Consider the following 20,331-nt stretch of genomic DNA (forward strand, 5'->3'; position numbering starts at 1 on the left):
ATCAGGTCTATTCCTATTTGCCAAACTAGAACCTTGAAACTAAGCTCATAAGAAATTCACAAATGTTAGCTTTAATCTAAATCTTGACCAGAAGCCTGCAACCTACTTTTCAAAGCTCAGTTCTCTGATCTAAGCCACCTACAAATTGATTTAAGAAGTGCCAAACACTGCAATCAGAAAATCAAAGGAGGAAAGCACACTCTGTGTTTCTGAAAGGCAGACTTCACACAAGTCCAACAAAAGAATAGGGGTTTTCTACAGAGTGGAATCCACCATGGGCTAGTACCCAAAGTTAGTCGAAATCACCACTAGGGATTCATAGGACACAATGCTGTTAAAGACAGATATTAGAGATATTATCTGCATTTATTGAACTATTTGGGTAAAACTCAAGGCATCTGCTAGTACTGCTAATGCATCTGATTCTACTCAACCATATCAGCAGGCATGTGCTTTTTCATTAGTGGAAGAAGTCTTCTTCCAGGGTCACAAGTAATTTTTGCATGCTCCTCAGTGGAAGATTGCTGCTAGTGGAAGAGTCAATGAGAGCTAACTACATTAAAACTGGACTTACATTTAAGGACAGTGAACTGCTTAAAAAAAATACCCTTTGACCTTGTAAGAAAGTATGGTTATATATGTAAATACCTAACATTTAAACCTCGAGGTCTCCATTGCATCCGCTAGTCCAGGCTTAGGCAAAAGAGGGCAGTGTCAAACTCCCCAGTGTCAGCCAAAGGGACACAAACTGCTGCTCCTCAGAGAAACAGGCTTCCAGCTTCCACATGCTTGACATGAGGACAGTTCTTTGGGAAACAAGGTCCACTTTTCCATCAATATGCTAGATATATTTACTAGAAACGAAATGCATGAGCATTAACCTCAACTTGACAGCGCACAACAGAGAAATCTTTACAGTCAGGAGTGGTCAAGAGCTGTGAAAGTTATCCATCCTTGCCAAGAGGAACAGACTTTTTGCAATTTCTCCTTCAGCTGAGCATTTGTGCAGATGCAAGCACAGATCCGCACCCAATCGTATCTCAGAGAGGATGCCTGGAGGGTGCTTCAGGTGGAATCTAAACATCAACTGGCCTGTCTGATCTATTGAGATTTGACCCTCTTCAAGGAATCTTTCTTTGCTTCTCTGTTTGCAGGCTCTTGGGCAATATGTTTTCTGCCATTCTCTCACATATATATGCGATACATGTATAATCTAAAAGTAATAGTAATTAACATGTATTTTTTTCCATCAGAGAATCTGGCCAGATAATATCATTAGGTATAAACTGTTGAAAGGGAGTGCAGAAACAGAGACAAAATTTTGGTCATTTTTTGTTTTGCAACATTTTCATAAGGCAATAAAACTCTGTCATTAAAAAAACTGCATGGTTAGTAGAAATACAGAATAATCACAGACATGTTTTGTGCACGACAGCTTCTCCATAGAGCTAAGGTCAGCTAAGCCATAGTCTGCTTCTATGTACTTCTGTTTGTCGCGGGTTAGTGAAGATGCAGCTCCAGAGATAAGAGACAGCAGAGTGTTTTCCCCCAAAAAATGGAGTGAGTGATAACAAGAGCAATAAAGCTGGTAAGCAAACAGCAGCATGATGTGATGAGTACGAAGAGCATCAAAGCCTGGAACAGCTGTGATTCAGAGCCTTGACCTGGAACAATTTTGCAGCCTAAGTGACAGAAATATTTGGTTAGTCCATTGTACAGTGTCACCTTCATTGTTGAAATATTTCAGCTGTTTGAATTTCTGCCAGTTTCTTAACATATTAATCCAGCTCTTTTCTCTGCCTCCTCTTCCTCATTAGTGATTACAAAGTCAGATGCCGTCCTAACGATGGGGATAGCTCTGGATCTGCAATTCAACTTCCACTGAGGTCACCAGTCAGCACTTTGCAACCTGCCATGAAAAGGCACCTGCACAGGCGCCCTGCAACAGAGATATGGTTGGACTTGGTACTCTTCAGTCTATATGGTTAGTAGGTTGTTATGGTGCATTGCTGCTAGGATGTCATTCCTGGTGTATTGTATGGCCTGTGCAAGCTACTTGCAGTTGTTCAGCACTGCCTATTGGCAGATACTCACTCATCCCTCAGACATAATGTATAGAAAGGAATGTAACAACCTTGAAAGGACAGTCCTTGCATCAACTTTGTTTGCAAACTATGGCACCAATAGCCAACACAGGAATAAGACGTCCTATGCATCTTTAGCCATCATTATACTTATAAGGGCTGTTTCACAACTGTGTCCACTGAAAGCATACCAGGTCCCTGACTGGATGTGACTGGATCATGGGTCACATATACATTGCACTGTGTTGGTATACCTGCCCCCACATTTAGGATTCATCTTCTTTTTTAATTTTATGTATGTAGTTGCAAGGGCTCTTGAACACTAAATAAATCTTAATCTCCTGCCTGAGTGAAGAGAAAGTGCAAAAAGAGATTACACATTATATTTTCTAGTTTTCCAATCTGCTTACCAGATTCTTCTTTTTTAATACGTGCAAGTAGCAAAAGTCTATTGGGTCAACTAGCTTATAATTAATTATTGATTAGATATTACAACCATATGCTGAGATTCATTTGGAAACCAAAGTGCTTCCTTGGTACTTATGTTAGCATTTATTAAATATGCATTATTAATCTGAATTATGTTGTGTTCAAATGTAAGCCCTTAGAGCAAAGATAATGATCACAGCATTAGTACTTGTAAAACAGAATTGATTTTCCAACTTCACCAAATTAGCTGAAATATGGGATAGGCTGCAGGTATTGAAGAATGAATGCTACTAGAGGAAGTTGGCATGCTTACGTTTTTCGATGTACCCCAATAAAATAAATAAAAAACAAACCTAAATTTAATTTATTCCCCTAAAATAGTGTAGGTATAAACAAGATCTAGAGGTCTTTAAAAATAAATAATTAAGAAACCTTATTCATACGTCATGGGTCACACATTATTTTTATTCCAGAAGGAGTCCTTGCAACATTAAAAAAAAAAAAAGTAATTAACTTTAGTTTTTCATATGCAGCTATTCCACAGAAAGCTAGTAAAACTTCAGTGAAGTAAATGGTTGGACATTTCACTATATATTTTGAAATAAATTATTTTCTTTTTCTTGTGATTAAATATGTAGGAAAGAAAAAAGACTGCTTAATTAAATGAGATATATGACAAATAATATTTATGATATTTGTTCGGGATTTCTTAAATTTTGTATTTTAAACACATCTTGAAATCTCACCATGAAATTCACAACTTAGCGACAATCCTGTCAACATAAACTTTCATATACAGCATCCAAACGATATAATATTATGGTTCTTGAATATAGATTATTTCAAGGAATATGGTTAAGTGTCACTTCTCAGCAGAAACATGGAACTGAATGTAATTTTGATAAGAACAGCTTTGAGCGTCCTTGTGTAAATGACCTGTCATGGCCTTTTTTTATGCAGCACATCAGACAAGGGTTAATTTTATCATTATAAGTGTTGTATTAAAAAAAAAAAAAAAAGGAAAGAAAAAAGCAAGAAACCCAAAACTGGTCTAGTAGTGTGAAGGATCAATGTTAGGTATTACATTATGTACATTACAGGGATAATTTCATTCATTTGATAGCATATTTATCTAATGTCCATTTTACTGTTTCTCTATAGCCAAAATGTTCTATTATTTGCATTGAGAATTTTCACATTTATATTCACATTGTTTTCACACAACAACAAGAATTAAAAAAGAAATGTACTGACATGGTTATAAACTTCACAAAAATGTGTAGGATACTGGCTAGGAGATACAGAATTTGAAAATACCCTTCTGTCTGCTTTTTCCTTTGCAATACTTCAAAATTACGTTTAAAAGCAGGGAAGAAAGAGGAAGCAGATTTGTTATTTTGTAATTACGTAGTGTGCAGTTTTTCTGACAAGACTCTGCAACACTTGGAAGGGATGGAGAGTTCAAGAATAGGCTTTTGCCTCATGATTTAAAACTCCAGCATAGCTAAAATCAGTTAAAGGGTATTTCAGTCTTTTGTTATTGTTGTTGTTGTGGGATTTTTTTTGGCCACAGACAAGAGGCTGGTGTTTCATTTATAATATGGCTACTAAACCTGAAATATAAAGGGACTATTGTGACAGAGAAGAAAATGGATACTTGGAGTTAAGTATGTTCATTATACCTACTAACCTACTTACCACTTTGCATGAATAAAATATTGAAGCAAAACAACAACAAAAAAAGAAAAACATTACTTTGGGGTATACTTGTTTTTAGAATTTAAATAAGGACAAGGGCATAATACTGTTTTGATGTTTGCTTGCACTAAGGGAAAAAAATGAATATTAAACTGAGTGCAGCAGGTTTAAGCCATGTTTGTATGTACATGCACACACAAATTACAAATAAAGAGCAGACCGAGGACTAAGAAAACATCTTTTTCTGTTACAGATACCACTGTTTCTATAGTCATCACTCATTTTATGTCTGTATTGTGCTTTTGTTGTTTGGCTCTCCCTTTGCTATGATTACTTTTATGCTCAGGTATATTTACTTTCTATTTCTGCTCAAAAAGTTGATATGAATTAATTCACAATCACACTAGTTGGAACAAATAAAGAGAAATGTTAATAAAAATTAGAACTTGATGCAGTGTATGCTCAAAAAAATAAAGTAAATGCACTTTGATCTTTAAAGTGCAAGTCAGTTTATGAGAACGTTTTCCCCTATTTGTAGCCAAAAGTATTGACAGGTATTAAATTAGATACTGAAGAGCTTACCTACTGTTCTGCAAATACAATACAATACAATTTTCAGCGAACAAGGAAGTGAATAAAGCACCTGGAATATAAAAGAAGACATTTTATCTAGTAGGCTGCACACTGTTGGTTCACATCTTTGAAATTAAGCCACATTATTTTACAGGCGAAAACACCTTTCACATACCTACAATTATCTCATCGCATATTATGGAGACTTCATTTCTGATTAAAGCTAATACAATTGTATACAACAAATGATTAAACTTAATCTCCCTTATTATTGTTTAAGTGACAACCACATTTTATTCAAATAAAGAAGTTACTACTATTTCCAGTTTAATATATCAGCACATGGATTTCTTTCTTGTATTTTTTTATATACCTGCAGTTTAACATGTTTCAGCAAAGAAAACTCACACATTTGTTTTCACAGCTTCGGTGCATATGGAATGAACATATTTTGAAGAGTACATGCACCAGGAAAAGCAAAATTAATTTTTATGATGAAAAAACAGTTTGTAAGCTTTCCCATCCCTACCCCCACAACAAAAAGCACAATAATACTCTGAACAGACTTCATATAGGTGCATGTGTGGTCTGGAAATATCTGTAGACTGTATCAACAGTTTACCCCAAGAGGTTCCCGTGTGTATATGTACTATGTCATACCATTATACATCCAGTATAAATAGGCACACGCAAATGTTCTTTCCATCTTCTTTCTCTCAAGAAGTTAATTCAGCACTCTCAGGTTATCAGTTTAGCAATACTCTGATCACAGGGTAGTGACAAAAGGAAAAAGGGAGAAAGGAGAAAATGCTGAGTGACAAAAGGAGGAGAGGGGAGAAGAGGAGAGAGAGAAGAGAGAGAAGAACCTGCTCTGAAATTACTGTTCAATCAATTGGCAAGTTATCCTCAGGTACCCAATGAGCACTGGAATGACTATTGGGAGCAAGTATGCTGGAAGCTGTGCCTTAGCTGGTGTAGAGATTCAGAACGTTATCGAGGTTAATACAACATGTGGGAATTTACTCCCTGGTCTTTGAAAAAGGTTGGATGAAAGGCATAATTTCCATTCTCTAGGAAATCTAAAAATCTATTTTTCATTCTGATTTAGAAAGAAAATCAATAGTTTCTATTTCCTGTAAAATGAAAACCCTTCCAAAATCCAGCTACTGGAGGAAGGAAAGAGGGGAAAAAAAAAAGAGAGAGAAGAAAAAGAGGGAAGAGTTGTTGCTGGGTAGGATGCCTAGATGTATTGCACACTTGAAGGTGGCTGTACACAACTAATTTAGGGAAAGGCAACCTTCCTTGCATTTATACAGTCCACAAGAGATGTGCATACTCTATTTTTTAGCAGAAACAATAATGAGAACTGGGTATTGCCCTGTTTGAGGCTTCCTCTGAGGCATTTTGTTCACATTCAGCACAGACTGACTCCAGTCCCATGGGTCTGCATACCAACTAACCACCACCTACCTCTGCTGTCTCCCCACTCCTCCTCCTTCTCCCTTCCTTTCCATCCTCTCCTTCAAACACGTTCCTCCTTAGAGCTGTTCTGCTTAGAGGTGCAGCCTAGCCCACAGAGATTAATTTAATTTAGCATTGCTAAATGACTAAAATGTTATGGGGTTTTTTCAATGCTTTGCTATAAAAAAGTAGGGAAAACAAATATTGATTTCTCATTTGATTTGGCTGCAAGATCTACAGTTTCCCGTGGCCGATTGTTAACTAGGGTCCTACCTATCTATTAAGTATTATATTTGGAGATAATGAGGGAATGCTTTGTGATATTTTTTCATTGCTGTCACCCATCATGATTATTTAAATCTAATTTCAAAACAAATGAATGAGTGCAGTCCTTGTGTCCTTACTTGGGCATTGGATCACTGCTAGCCTGTCTGCAGGCTTTGCAACCTCCATATGGTGAAACTAGAGAAAAGCAGGGGCTTAAGTTCCAGTCATTATATCCTTGAACAAAGTCTTTCAGCTTCTCCTTTTGGAATCTGAGTTTCATTTCCAGGCCAGCCAGACTGTAATCTCAGTATGACCCATTTATTTCAGACCGCACTTGCACAATACTTAGGTCCCATAATGAGTGAATTTATTATGGCAATTTATTAATAGGCATACACTTAGGATAGGGACAAATTCTAACAAAAATAAAAAGAGACTATATGGGAACTGTGCCTTGAAACACATAAACAAGTAACTTGATAATTTATTTTAAGATCACCCAGAATTAGTTTCCCATATAGAAAAGTTCATTCCTCTAAGCTAAGCTTAGCAGCTTAAACACATTTTTTTATTTTCACACACTAAGTAAAATATATGTACCGCAAGAGTGAGCACTCTTGGAAACAACATGAAAACTTAAAAAAGAGGTAAGAAAGGAAGTGGTACAACTATTAAAAGTAGTATTGTTCTCACTGTGCTTAAATTTGGTTTTCTTGTGTTACAACAAAACCAAAATGTACTCAGATGTATTGGTCTACAGTTGCACAATATGTTCCCAGGTCGATCTGGAGAATATTTGAGCATTCAGGATGCACATTCATGTATTGTGGAACATCAATAAAAAGTAAATGAATGTATATATAATTGTCATAATTACTTACAGTATACATCTGAATATCAAGCAAGTGGTGCTTAGATAAGTGAACTAAAGATCTGTATTGAACACTAGCTGGAAACAATTTTAATTTGCAACAAAGAAGATCTCAATAAATATCAATTTTTTAAAAATCTAAAAATATTGAGGCCAGGTGGTAAGTTCTCCATCATTAGAGCTCCTTAAGAACCATTAGACAAGCATATTTTTGGGAACAGATTATATGTTCTGTCAGACTCCCTCCAGTCCCACTTTTTTGTGTTAATACTTAGACTTGTGTGTATGATAGATACATATATTTTGTAATGCTCCTCAGCCAAAAAGTGCATGATAAGCATGAGTGATTAAACTTTGGTTTTCCAGTACAAGAACATTTAATTTAAAGTCTTCCAGAAGCTTTAACACAGCTCTTCTGATATACCTTTAAGTAAAACCTTAACAGGGTCCTCAAGAAATGACTTTAATAGATGAATGGAATTGAAAATGTGTCTTGTTCAGCTGTCTTGTTAAGCTGGTATGAGCTACTTTAGTCTTGCCTCTCCCAGAAGCTAATTTTCACTTCTAATTCCAGGAAAAGAAATCTGATCTACAGTAACATTTATCTGAATGTAAACATCAAAGCAAAAAGGTTGCAAGTATAGACAAGCAAATTCATCTGGAAAAGATGTATAACAGTGTCAGTACTTGCTAGAAAACATGGTCTCCCAGGAGATCCAAAAACTCCTTCCTCCTACCGGAGCTAACCCTCTAAGTGGAGGAGGTGTGAGGGATCAGAGCAGCTTTGTGGATCCACTGATAAGACCTGTTGCTAGCCAGGTAAAAATGATGAGTGAGAATACATGAAAAAGTCATAGTTAACTTTTCTGTATACTGAATTTTGGAGATGAGCTATTATTAGGTGTACAAAACCAACCCAACCAATGCTTCAAATTCTACCAGTAATAACAAAATGAGCTTATGAAAGGGATGCTCAGTTCATCATGGTTTACCAGAGCCCATTTGGTAACAGCTAAGTAATGCATGCAAATTCGGAAAGGTCCAGAAAGTCTCAGTCAAAATTCATTCTATGTCTCAAACTTTGAGGAGAAACACCAAAAAAACACACATCCAGCGAGTGAATTGCCCATCATCTATGTACAATACATAGTTCACTGACTGACTTATCACTCTGAGAAAGAAATCCATTTGTAGGCTGTAAATTACTAAGCTGAAGCTTCCATGCTAGTAGCTTTTAATGCACTTTGTTTCAGGAATGCTGACAAAAAATCCAGGGTGATGCATCTTCTTTTACTGCAAAATATGCGTTACAATTTAGAAATATTGATGAAAAGTGAAAATCAATTTCTTCTATCATACCTTTGTGCAGAGACCATTTGGAAGGTGATATGCTGCAGTTCCAATCACTCTTACATTTTGCAGCACCTATGGAAAAAACAAGTAGGTAAAACAAAATGGTCAAAAGGGGGGGGAGGGGGGAAGAACAGAAATTTAAAGATACGTGCTTCTGGTGTCACTATACACATCTCCAGCAAGAAATCTGGCATATTCTTTTTACTTGGTGCCAGATCCATCATCCACTTAAGTGAAGATATAGGCTATCACTGGCTTCAGTAGGAGTTGTAACAAACCTCCAAATTGCAATTGTCAGGGTCTTCCTTGCTTCATTATATCTCGTATCAGCAGGTATTAAACAGATACCGCATTTTGAGGGCATTTTTACAGCATGCAGATAATAATAGATTACAGAACGCTGACTGAATAGTGCAATTCTGCCCTATAATTGCATGTTGTGGTAAATATATATTTTATGACAGAACATTTGAAGAACCTTAAGAGTACTGGAAATTTAATCCCAAAGAACTCACAAAAATATGTACAGAAGTGTATTGTGGCTAGATAGGGGGCCTGATACCAATGGATGAATAAATGGTGAATTCTAATCTAATATTATGCATTTCAAGAAACAGCTTATTTTGAAAATACAATTTTTTGTATTTTCAAAAAATGTAAATACAAAATTTTTCATTGACTATTTTTAATTGGGTGAAATTCAACAGTCTGTTTTCTTTGGATGTATTTTGGTTTGTTTGATTGCTTTAGGAAAATGCAAAATGTTTCATTCCTGTTTTCAAGATGGAACATTTCAACTTTCCATTTTAAAGTTGCAAAAAATCCCCAAATAATAGAGATGGAGTAGAAGAGGTTGAAACACACACACGCATCATCTGCCTTTCATCATTTTCCAGCTTTACACAGGAAGCCATCAAAAATAAAATAAACTCAACCAATTTCCCTTCCTTGTTTTTATCTATTTATTTTTCATCCCGCAATCTAAAGCTGTCTTTCTTGTCTTCTTTAAAGTTCTACTCATGTACACATAAAAAAAATAGTGTTTAATTCAGACATTTTTAAATATAAATATCACAGTATTTCACGGTTGCAGCTGCACTTGGGGTCCATCACCTCGATGATGCATACCAATCATGTGCAAAAGCAGCTGACCTGGCCTTTTACTGTTTGGGGCTGAAGTGCCCCAGTATTTCCCTTACAAAGAGTTGGGAAAAATGCCAGAAAGCCCACTAGCACTCCCCAGATTAGACTCATTCCTGGGCTCTTTTCTCTAATCGTCACCAGTGCGTCTCTGCTGACAGATCTAGCTGCCTTCACTCAGCCACATCCATCCCTTCTCAAAGGTATAATTTTTTATATATATAGTTTACTTTCCCAAGATCATAGATTTTTATTTGATATTTTTTTATCTTCAGGCGGCAGCAAGCACAGCTGGACTCCTGCACTGATCTACAGATTCCAGATACATTTAAACAAGGCACTGTTTACAGAAGAAAGAGGAAAGACATGAAGATTTGCTCAGCGCTCTTGTTCATCTGAACATGCAACTGTATAAGTTGCTATGTAAGATCTCACAGCTTAAGTTACTAAGGTTAAAGATCAGTAGCTATAGTCTCACATTTTATTAGCTTTCATTCTGTTTGTAACCATTTCTTGGAGCTCCCTTTGTTGCTCTCCCATAAGTGCTTTATAATATCCAGAAGGTTTTTTATGCAACTCTTAAAATATATCCACCTCCTCTCTTACTAGTATCTCCCTTCCCAAAGTATAATATTCTGTACGTTTGTGAACCTCAGACCCCCAAATGTATTTTAAAATTTCTGTATTATTTAACAATCACATAAAGGATAAGATCACTAGAACTGTGCTTCTTCTGGTTAGATTAAGAAATACGAAAACAAATGCAATGAAGTTGCTCTTTCAAACAATCTTTTTGAAGATGTTCAGGGAATATTTCAATATATGCCCCAGAGTCATGGAGACAGGTTGCTTACAGCATAGTCCAACCAGTCTTCGGCTCCTCGGGGTACTTCACATTCTGGGGTCACAACGGCACACAACAAATCTCATGACAAGGGCTTCCTCGGGGGGACTGTGTGTGTTTGGGGGTGGGGGGAGGAGATGCAGAAGGAGAAAGAACAGTTTTCCAATCTCTAGAACAACACAATATTGACCATGCTTACTATTTCCAGGTGTGACAGGACCCAAAACCAAGGACATTTATCTTAAGAGTCCTGTAACATGCAGTGCAATTGGAAGAATGAACCAACAAAATTAAAGAAAGACTCAAGAGCTGTCATACATTTACATTCAAAATGCTTTTTAATGAAGAATTTAGAAAAGGAAATCGTGCCCAAAAAGGTGGTTAGAACTTGAACTATTTATTTTGCTTCTCTTTCCTCCTCTCTCATATTTACCGTGCTTTGCTCAAGTTTGTCTGATTTATTGTCCCATTTGGACAATAAAATAGGGTCATTGGTTTGAAGGGTTTTCATTATTATTTTGCTTTATTTTTGTATTTTCCCCCACAAGCCTAATTAACTCCCGCTTTGTTAGAAAGCTGGCTGTACGTCCAAAGTAGGTTACAAACATTTTAATAAGCAGTCACTGGCTGCATGTGGTAGTTATTTAAAATGCTAACTTATATAATAGATGTGCATATTTTGATAGCACAGAATAACATGTGCTTTGAACAAAACAAAGGATTACTCAGAGAAGCTATTAAAACATCGCATTTATATTCTTATTTATAACTATTTAGCTCACATATAATAAACTGTCCTCCTTTTCCCCTGATCATGGATACCAATTTGTCTTTCCTCAGTTAGCTAATCTGTGCCAAAAAAGTTACAGAGCTCCAGCTTCAAAATCAGATTTCTGGTTATGATTCTTCAAAATAGGAGCAAGTGGGCTCAGGAGTTGATACAGAAGGGGAAAAAATGTTAAGAATCAAAAGCAAAGAGTGGAATTTGTTTACTGGAGAGAGGTTTGAATTGTTAATCTGGAAGATCAGAAAGTCAAAGCAAAATGGAGGCCTTAAATTTTGAGGAATATGAAGTAGGAGAGAGATAGCAACAACAAAATACCGTAAGAGAGATACATCTATGTCGTTCAGGAGCAATAAAACTCTACAAATAAATTACAAAATTAATAAAACCATGCTTACAACATTAGACTCTCATAAAAACTTTTTAAAATGCACAATAGCTCTGACCTTCCTTCTGTGGTTTTCAATTTGATTTTGTACCTCAAATTGACACTAGAGAAGATTAGAGTAATGCTTCCAAGCACAGAAACACGTTATCCCTAAGTGGAATTATTTTAAGATTTATGATTATGGGTATATTCTTTTGATACAGCTGTATGAAAAAATACAAATATTAGATCTTTATTTTGTTATTAAAATCCTATAATTTAAGTACTGCATTTCAGTGAAAAATACCTATAATTTATAGAGTTAATTCATAAACTTGGATAAACTGTAACTACAAGGTAGGTCATGGACTCCATTCCTCAGATGCAGTTCTCCTCCATTTAAGTAAATAAGCTGTGTTAAAATAAGGGCATTCTGCCTGTGAACGAGGCATGTGCAGCACTGCCCAGGGCATGCTCTGTGTACAACACTAGTTTTCCAACGGGTGTTGGAAAAATCCAACAAATGGATTTTTCAATATCATGAGTCACGGATTAACTAAATTCCACGTCCCTTTGCTCTCTTTTTATTATTTTCAATCATATTACGCCATTGATTTTTAAAACAGAATTCGCCACAGAATCCAATAGGACTCTGCTTGGAAATCGATGGTATGATACGGCCATAAGTATTCTATTTGATTCAGCTGCAGAGATGGACTGAACAGGTTAAAAAAGGTGAAAACCACACCAGCAGGTAGGCTGCAAATAGACCAAAAAAGGAATTATCTCCTTCCATCCAATGATTTCTGTGAGTAAAAGTTGAAGTAGGTTTTCTCCTGCCTCTCCAAGGGAGGATGGTACATGGCAAAGTGCCGGAGCTCTCTTCTCCCTCTAGCTCTGTTGAATGGTTCGAGTAAGGAGAAACCAAAACCTTGTCCCCGTGGCCCACAGGCACTGCTGCATCCCCATGCCCCACGTACAACCCTCCAAAACAAGGACCAGCTTCCTTATCACCCCATCTCCTCCCCTTCACCCGGCCATCAAGAGATGCCACAGGCCAGCCTCTGATAGTTTCTATGCAAAAAATAAACATGATTATCCCTTTTCTGCTTGGCACTTCTGTAGCCAGAAGCTTGCACACAACTAAGAAATACCTAGGACACAGAAATTTAGGAAATCTTGAAATCTGTGGCATTGACAGGTACAGAATCAACAGGAATGAAGTCAGCTTTTAGCCACTTCAGACATAGAAGACTGGAAATGAACAAGAATAGTTTCTTCTTCTACAAGTAGGAAAGGCAACTGATGATCATGGATGGGGGGGGTGTATTTTCAGTTTATGCACTTTTTCAATGCAGGTTTGCAAACTTCAGTAAAAGAACTTGAAGAGAATGCTTACGCAGGTTATTCATTTATAAGGAAAAGACAACCCAAATAATACAGTTTTGCTGTAAGGGTCATAAATTGCAGAGCAGTGACTAGACATGCGTCTAGCAGACTCCAATTTTTTTAATGGCTCAAGTGGAGTAATTTATATTCTAAGGGGGCAAAAGATACATAGTGTACTACCTTATTCTCTCAGACTAATTTTAAATATGGCCTAGCTCATTTCCCTTCCTGGTAGCTTGTCAAAGACTGATGATGAGAGCGCAGTGTTTATTCTAGACCCACTTCCCTCACATTTCTTCAAGTAAATTAATCCCAGTGCCATATGGGGAACACAATTCCAGAATCCAAAACCTGATCGTATCAGTCTTACTCTTCCATCATCCATATAACTGCAGGCCAAGCTCAAAGGGACATTAATTTGTGTGGAACAGATCACATTTAGCATATAAAATCCAATGAAAATAAAACTAAGGTACAATCCCTTATACAAGTAGCAGAACTGTTTGGGGGTTTTTTTGGGGGGGCTAGACGTGGAAGAGTCTATATCTCCACTGGAAAAAGAAAAGCACCAATGTAAACTAAAATAATTTTTTCCATGATGCCCTTGTATGGTTCCTCTCTGATTGGTACAAGTTTCTAGTTAATATTAGGTGCTTAGTAACAGAAAAGAATTTGTAATACAATTTCTCGTAGATGAAGCATCCGCTTTTTCCTTTCAGGAGGCAACATTTTCTTTTACCCAGCACACATTTTAATTGCCTAAGATGCAATTTCCCTTATGAATAATTTGAATACAGATGACTTTTTGACTAAGCAAATTTTCTTCAGAACTCAAATGATGTGTGCACTGTAAAATATGGAAAACCATGTGGCAGGGTAGCAGAAGCAAAGTGATGGAAGTATAGCATTAATTTTAATGTCATTTAAGAAATCACCAAGGTTCTTATTCTGTCAGTGACACGTGGCTCTGACCAGATGTGTAGCCTAGGTTTTAGTTCACAGCCACAAAGCTATTCTCCACAAAGCTCTGTTCACGTCATCTTACTTAATGTCGGCTTTGCCATTACAGACCCTCTGTCAGTAGCTCATAATGGCTCTGTAAAAAATCCACTGCAAAGTGGAGTTTGGCTATAAAGCTCCGTCTCTCCATCAGAGAATTTGTTACTGTCTTTCCTTCACATACTGCCCTCATGGGGCCTTACACTTCTGACCTAAAATATGAATAACTTATTGAAGTCACTATGTCCTGCAGTGGGAAAGCAAGCCTTAGCAGCTATAATTAAAATTATTGTATTTTCTTTTGACTAAAACATAATAAAGCAGAAAAAAAGATTAAAAAAAAATAACTAAAGCAGCACATTCTTTTCTAGTGCAAGTGGCAGGTGTGAATTTTCAATAAATCATGCGAGAGACTTAGATGTCGTCCGAGAGTCATAGATAACTTATAATAACTAAAAATTAGATCACCATCTTCCATTAACAGAATCAAGCTGTACACAAATGGCGGTTTTAATGATACCACAGGGCCAAAACAGGACTAATAAAGCAGCTTTGTTGCTATTGTCAGTCTATATAATTTGGAAATGCATTATCTGGTCCTGAAAATGCACTTGATGAATACTTTGTAGAAGTTGTATTAGCTGCTTAGTCTAGTAAATAAATTGAAATACTAATTATTCTTTCTTTGGAAGAGGGCTTTGTTATTTATTTTAATTTTGGAATTATTTCACTAAGAGGAACTTTATTTTACAAGGATTGTGTTGGGAAAATTTGTCTCCTAAGGGAAATAAACTAGCTACTTTTGTACCAACATAAACTACTTTAGCTGATGAGTAACCACTAACCATAACTTAATATAATTTCTAATTATTTGCATTTTCACTTGCCTGTAGCAGCTAAGCCATCTGTTACACTTTTTTATTATTATCTTCTAAAATCAGCAAAAGTAAACACTCTTTATCTATGCCTGTTTAGTGGTAAGACAGTGTTCAGCTAAACTGTACCAGTAAGTCAGAAGAAGAAACGAAATTCAGCAGTTTCTGATGTCTCGTCCAAATGCCTGATACGAGATTTTAGTTCACTGGACCAGACACATACGCATACTAAACTCTGGCAGATGAACGTATATTCCATGAAATTGATCCTCATCATGTTTTATACTATTCAGCTATTTGTTTTAATCAGTTCCATGTAAAATCAGCTAAATCTGCTATAATCCTATATTAAACTCCATTGTATAACAATAACTTATAATTAATGTACTCTTCAGTACAACAGATCTTGATTAATAGAATAAATCCAGAAAAAAATCTGCTTTGACATGTGCAATAGGCTTGTTGGTTAAACAGAAATACTTCATTCCTTTAGCAAATAATAAAACACTTGCAAGAAAATGGGCCCTCAACTTTATTATTTTAAGTCATTTAAATCCCACATAAATCCCCCATGCTAAGCATTTTCCTATGACTGATGATACAACAGGCTCTTTTTGAGTTTGTGTGATACATACTATTTAAGACAGAAAGTAAAAAAAAAACCCAAACAAAACCCAAAAAGCCCACACCACTCTCCCTGCCCTTCTGTTACTCTAGTGACATTGTGCTGTTTATTGAGTTGTGGGATTTCAGAGAAATCCACATTAAAACTTGGAAAATGTTTCCCCTCTGGAGAACAGCACTAATTAATTCATTAGTGATGAAATGTATTAGTGATGAAAAATGTCTATCTTCTGATTAGGGAAATCTTCTCTGGGTGTTGGAGAGCAAACTATTCCCAGGAATTAATACATAAAAGCATCTCTCTGTTGGGAGGAAGTTTAGTAAAACTCTGAGGGAGAAAAATTAAATGAATTCCTAAACTGTTTCTTAGTGTAGACAGTTTTCAATATTTAATGGGCACACACAAGTTGAAAAGAGGACATAACCTCTTTTTCTTTTTTTTGTCCTTTAAGACTGTAGTGATGAAGTATTTTTGTTTTATTTTTACTGAAGACTTACCAAAAAAAATCTACCATCCTGCATCTGTAAATATACATATTTAGAACAAAAATATTCCGGTTCTACCATTGGAATTGCTAACAGCTGAATATAAGCAGTTGTATTAACATTTAGGGTGTGCATGGTCAGGGGATGCCCATGGAAAATGTGGGAAATTACTCAAGTTCAGTGGTTTTTAACCTTTTACAGCTTGCAGGCCCTAACAAATTTCTATTAAAAGAACAGACCCCCAGTAAAAGCGTTACAGGAAAATGTCTCTATACCCAGTATTAATTTGACTTGAGGGAGTGGGAGGTGGTGTGGCGGTCATCAGAAATCACCTTAGAAATCACCAGGGAAAAAACCCCTTGAGATGAGTCACCTGAAAACAGATTCCTAGGAAACAGATCCCATATTGAGAAATTCTAGTCCAAGAGTTGTCCATTTAGCAGCTGGGCTGCATGGAGCAACAGGAGCCTCCATGGACGTCACAAGTCTCCCAGCCCAGGCTAAAGAGTTCAACCCTCAATGCCATGCCTGAGAGGCACGAGAGTAGATAAACCCACCGTCTGGGACACCCAAAGCCCTAATGCTCTGACGATTTCATGGAGACGCAAGATTACACATAATAGCTTATGGCAGGCTGAGCAGCTTGTTTTCCTTCTTTAATAAGATCAAGTAAGTATAATTTAACTTTATCACCTCATAAATCAAAAAAAATTTGACTGAATTCTGCAAGGGGAAAGCTTTTCACTAGTATAGAATATATCACACTTGTGCTTATTTAGGACTACCTTATTCTTTTTCTCCTTTACAGAGCAAACTGACTCCTCTAATGTATAATAGAGCTGAGAAATTCTGCCCGGTATGTATGTTTCACTATAAAAATTAGATCAATAAGTGGGGGCCTCCAGTCACTAAGGTGTTATCCAAGCACTGTTACTTGTATTGCTTTGTTTCTTTATGTTATCTTTTTTATCACTGAAGAGTATTTTATGGTCTGCCACCCTGGGTGACTTGCAAAGTTACAGTGGAAGCTTGCATAGTGCATGGCTTGTTTTGGTTTTGAACCCAGCCCAGTAAAGGTTGATGATACACCTCACTTTTGTTTTGGAACTAAATCTCCCTGAAAATACAATTATACAAGAAACGTAGGTGTAGAATTTCAGCTCACCACCAAAGAGGAAAGAACAACTTTTGCCCAAACCATAGGCTAAGCAAGCAACTGGAAGTAAAGGAAAATGAAATTTGTTGTAGCCACATACACGGAGAGAGTGTGGAGAAGCTAATCAAAAGAAGCAGGCATTTTATGTAGTGTACACCTCAGACTGGCCCTTTTTCTCTACTCTCTTGTTTTTAAGAAGGAAATGAACCTCTTTTAACCCTACTGAATATAAAAAAAATTCCATTTGCTGTTTCCAAACCATTATTTCTCAAAGCTAAGGAAAAACCTCTATGCATTCAGAAATGTTATCTTTTTTTCATTTATTTTCCACCATTTCTGTAGATGTTTGCATACATCTCGTCTAAGCAAACTGTTTTAGGCAATTTCCAATTTACAAAGCTATTAGCCTTTCCCTCGAGCACAGTCTGGTTTCTTAAGGTAAGCAGTTCTCTTGCTTTAAAACATGTTATTTGTTTCCAAATCTGAAACTTTGAAAACCATCAAATCTTTGCCTCAAACCTGGAAGTTCTTTTTCCCCACATCCTGGCTCCTAGCAGAGCTTCTCTGTACACAAGTAAATCAGAAGCAGTGTCTGTGAAATACTACTTTCTAAAATGTCTTAGGCTAAATCTATATAAGTTCCCTATACTGATTTCAGCAGTAGTACACTGGCTTGTTCATGATTCCCTTTCCTTGACTGTCACCACTTTTCATCTATCAGTCCCTCCCACTTATATGTAAGAAAAATATGACTCTTGGCCAAAAAAAAAAGTTACCTTACATTATCTTGTGAGACTAGCAGAACTTTAAGAAAACCAGATTCACACTATCAAGAGAGAATAAGATAAAGAATATTTTTGCTTAAATAGCTGCAGAATAAAAAGACAAGTACAAGAGATATAAGGGGAAAGAAACATCTTACCAGAATAGTACCTTAAGAACTCACTAAGAGACATTTTAGGGCCAAATAGTGTATTCAAAGGGATGAGATTAAAATGTAATGGTTGACGTTTAAGAGGGTGTTATTAGTTTTCTCTTCTTTTCCTTCTTAATTTAGAAGACCGTGCACATTCAAACAGAGTTTCGCTATAAGATACATTCATCCAGTTCTAGAATGACGGATTAATTTAAGTCGGAAGGGACGCCAGGAGGTCATCCCATCCGATCCCCTCCCTAAAGACATGGGTCTGATTCCAGAGGGCCTTGTCCAGCAGATTTTTGAGCATCTTGCAGGACAGAGATGCCATGTTTCCACATATCTAATCAGTTTCCTTTGTTGTTATAACACCCAAGAGCAGCTTGTGGCCATCTTTCATTTCTTTTCCCAAATCACTTGTATTCCCGAATTCTCATCCTTCATTAAGCCGGATATAGCCACTATGGTAAGTTTCATCATTAAAGTGAGAAGACTTTAATGTCAACCACCAGTGACAGTAAATCCAAACTCATGCTTGAGCATGGATGCAGACAGTACATGTATGCAATTGGGCGTGATCACATTATGGAACAAAAAATGGTCTGTTGGGTGAATCACAACTATACATCATCCTCTGGGTGCTTCCAGACAGACCTATTGGATGATAAAACATACTCCTTAAAACATGTGCATAAGATGTTTTACTTCACAATCTGGACAAGCTAAAAGCATACATAAAGACCTTTCTGGAAGCTGAGAGAATAAGGCACTGTTACTCAGCAGTATTCTCCTACAGTAACTTAACTCTCCCCTACACAAGCTTTCAAGCTTAGCCATATTTTCTGTTTACATTGACTGGCTTGTTCAAAGATATACACTAATGTTGAATTATCACAGACTTTGGCTTTGTAGAGCTGGTGTTTGCAGTTAGATCAGCTTTATCAAAATAGTAAAACATGCTGGAAGCGCAAGCAAACCTGCCCCATCCTGTGAAAGAGCAGGGCAGAGGAGGCTTCCAGCAGTGCTCCTTGCAGAAGTGCTCCTGCTTCAGGATGCGAAATGACATGTGAAGTTGCTGGGCAATATGCCATAACTTTCTGTTCTAGGTCCGTGACTGAAGAGGTAGCCTCCTCTTCTTATAATGCAAGTGCAAATACACTGGTAGGAGACAGGTACAAATTTACCTCATGACAATTAATGCTTTCCCATACCTTTAGCGCAGCTCTAGTAAATGCTCATTACCAGATAAAGTAAAAAACAGAGCAGACTTTGAACTGGCAGTGATGTTAAAGCATCAGGCAAAAAATAAATGATGCACATAAAAAAGGCATAAGCTATTTCTTTTAATGGACTAATAAGAACAATAATTGGAAAGGGCACACATTCGAGAAATATCTTTCCTAACTGGAGAGAGGGTAAAGTTGAACAACAAAGTTACAAGGTGCTGACATCTTATTGGTAATGTGTATTAATTCTGAAGGAAAATTTATATGTTAGTAAAAAAGGTCTACTGGAATGGCAGAAAGAAGAAATGAAAACCAAGAGCCAATAAATAGGTATTAATATACAAAATGCAGCAAAATTCAATATAAAGCAAATAAACACATATTTAATAAGAAATATTCTCTTTTCCGCTGTAGGATCAGAGCAATAAATTACATGAATCTGAGAACAGCTAGAGACCAGAGTTTGTTCAGTATAGTTGCAATGAAATAACAGGTAAGCATTGATGATTCCAGAAATCAAGAGACTAACCTTGATCAGGAAGAACATATCAATTACAGAAAGCTGACTCAGACACATCACAGGTGAAAGAGATCTGCACGTAGTGCGACTTAGCACGATTTACAAAATCACTAAGCATTCAGCCAAGATAATATACATAAGACCTGGTGAGCCTAGCCCAGGCAGTGTTCTCTGGCTATCATTACCATTTCTATCAGAGAAGGCATTTCTATTACAGCAACAAATGCCTCCTGGAACTAATTGACACTCATTGGCAATCTCAGCACAGA

This window comes from Ciconia boyciana, chromosome 5, assembly GCF_034638445.1.
Source record: "Ciconia boyciana chromosome 5, ASM3463844v1, whole genome shotgun sequence".
Lineage (NCBI taxonomy): Eukaryota > Metazoa > Chordata > Aves > Ciconiiformes > Ciconiidae > Ciconia > Ciconia boyciana.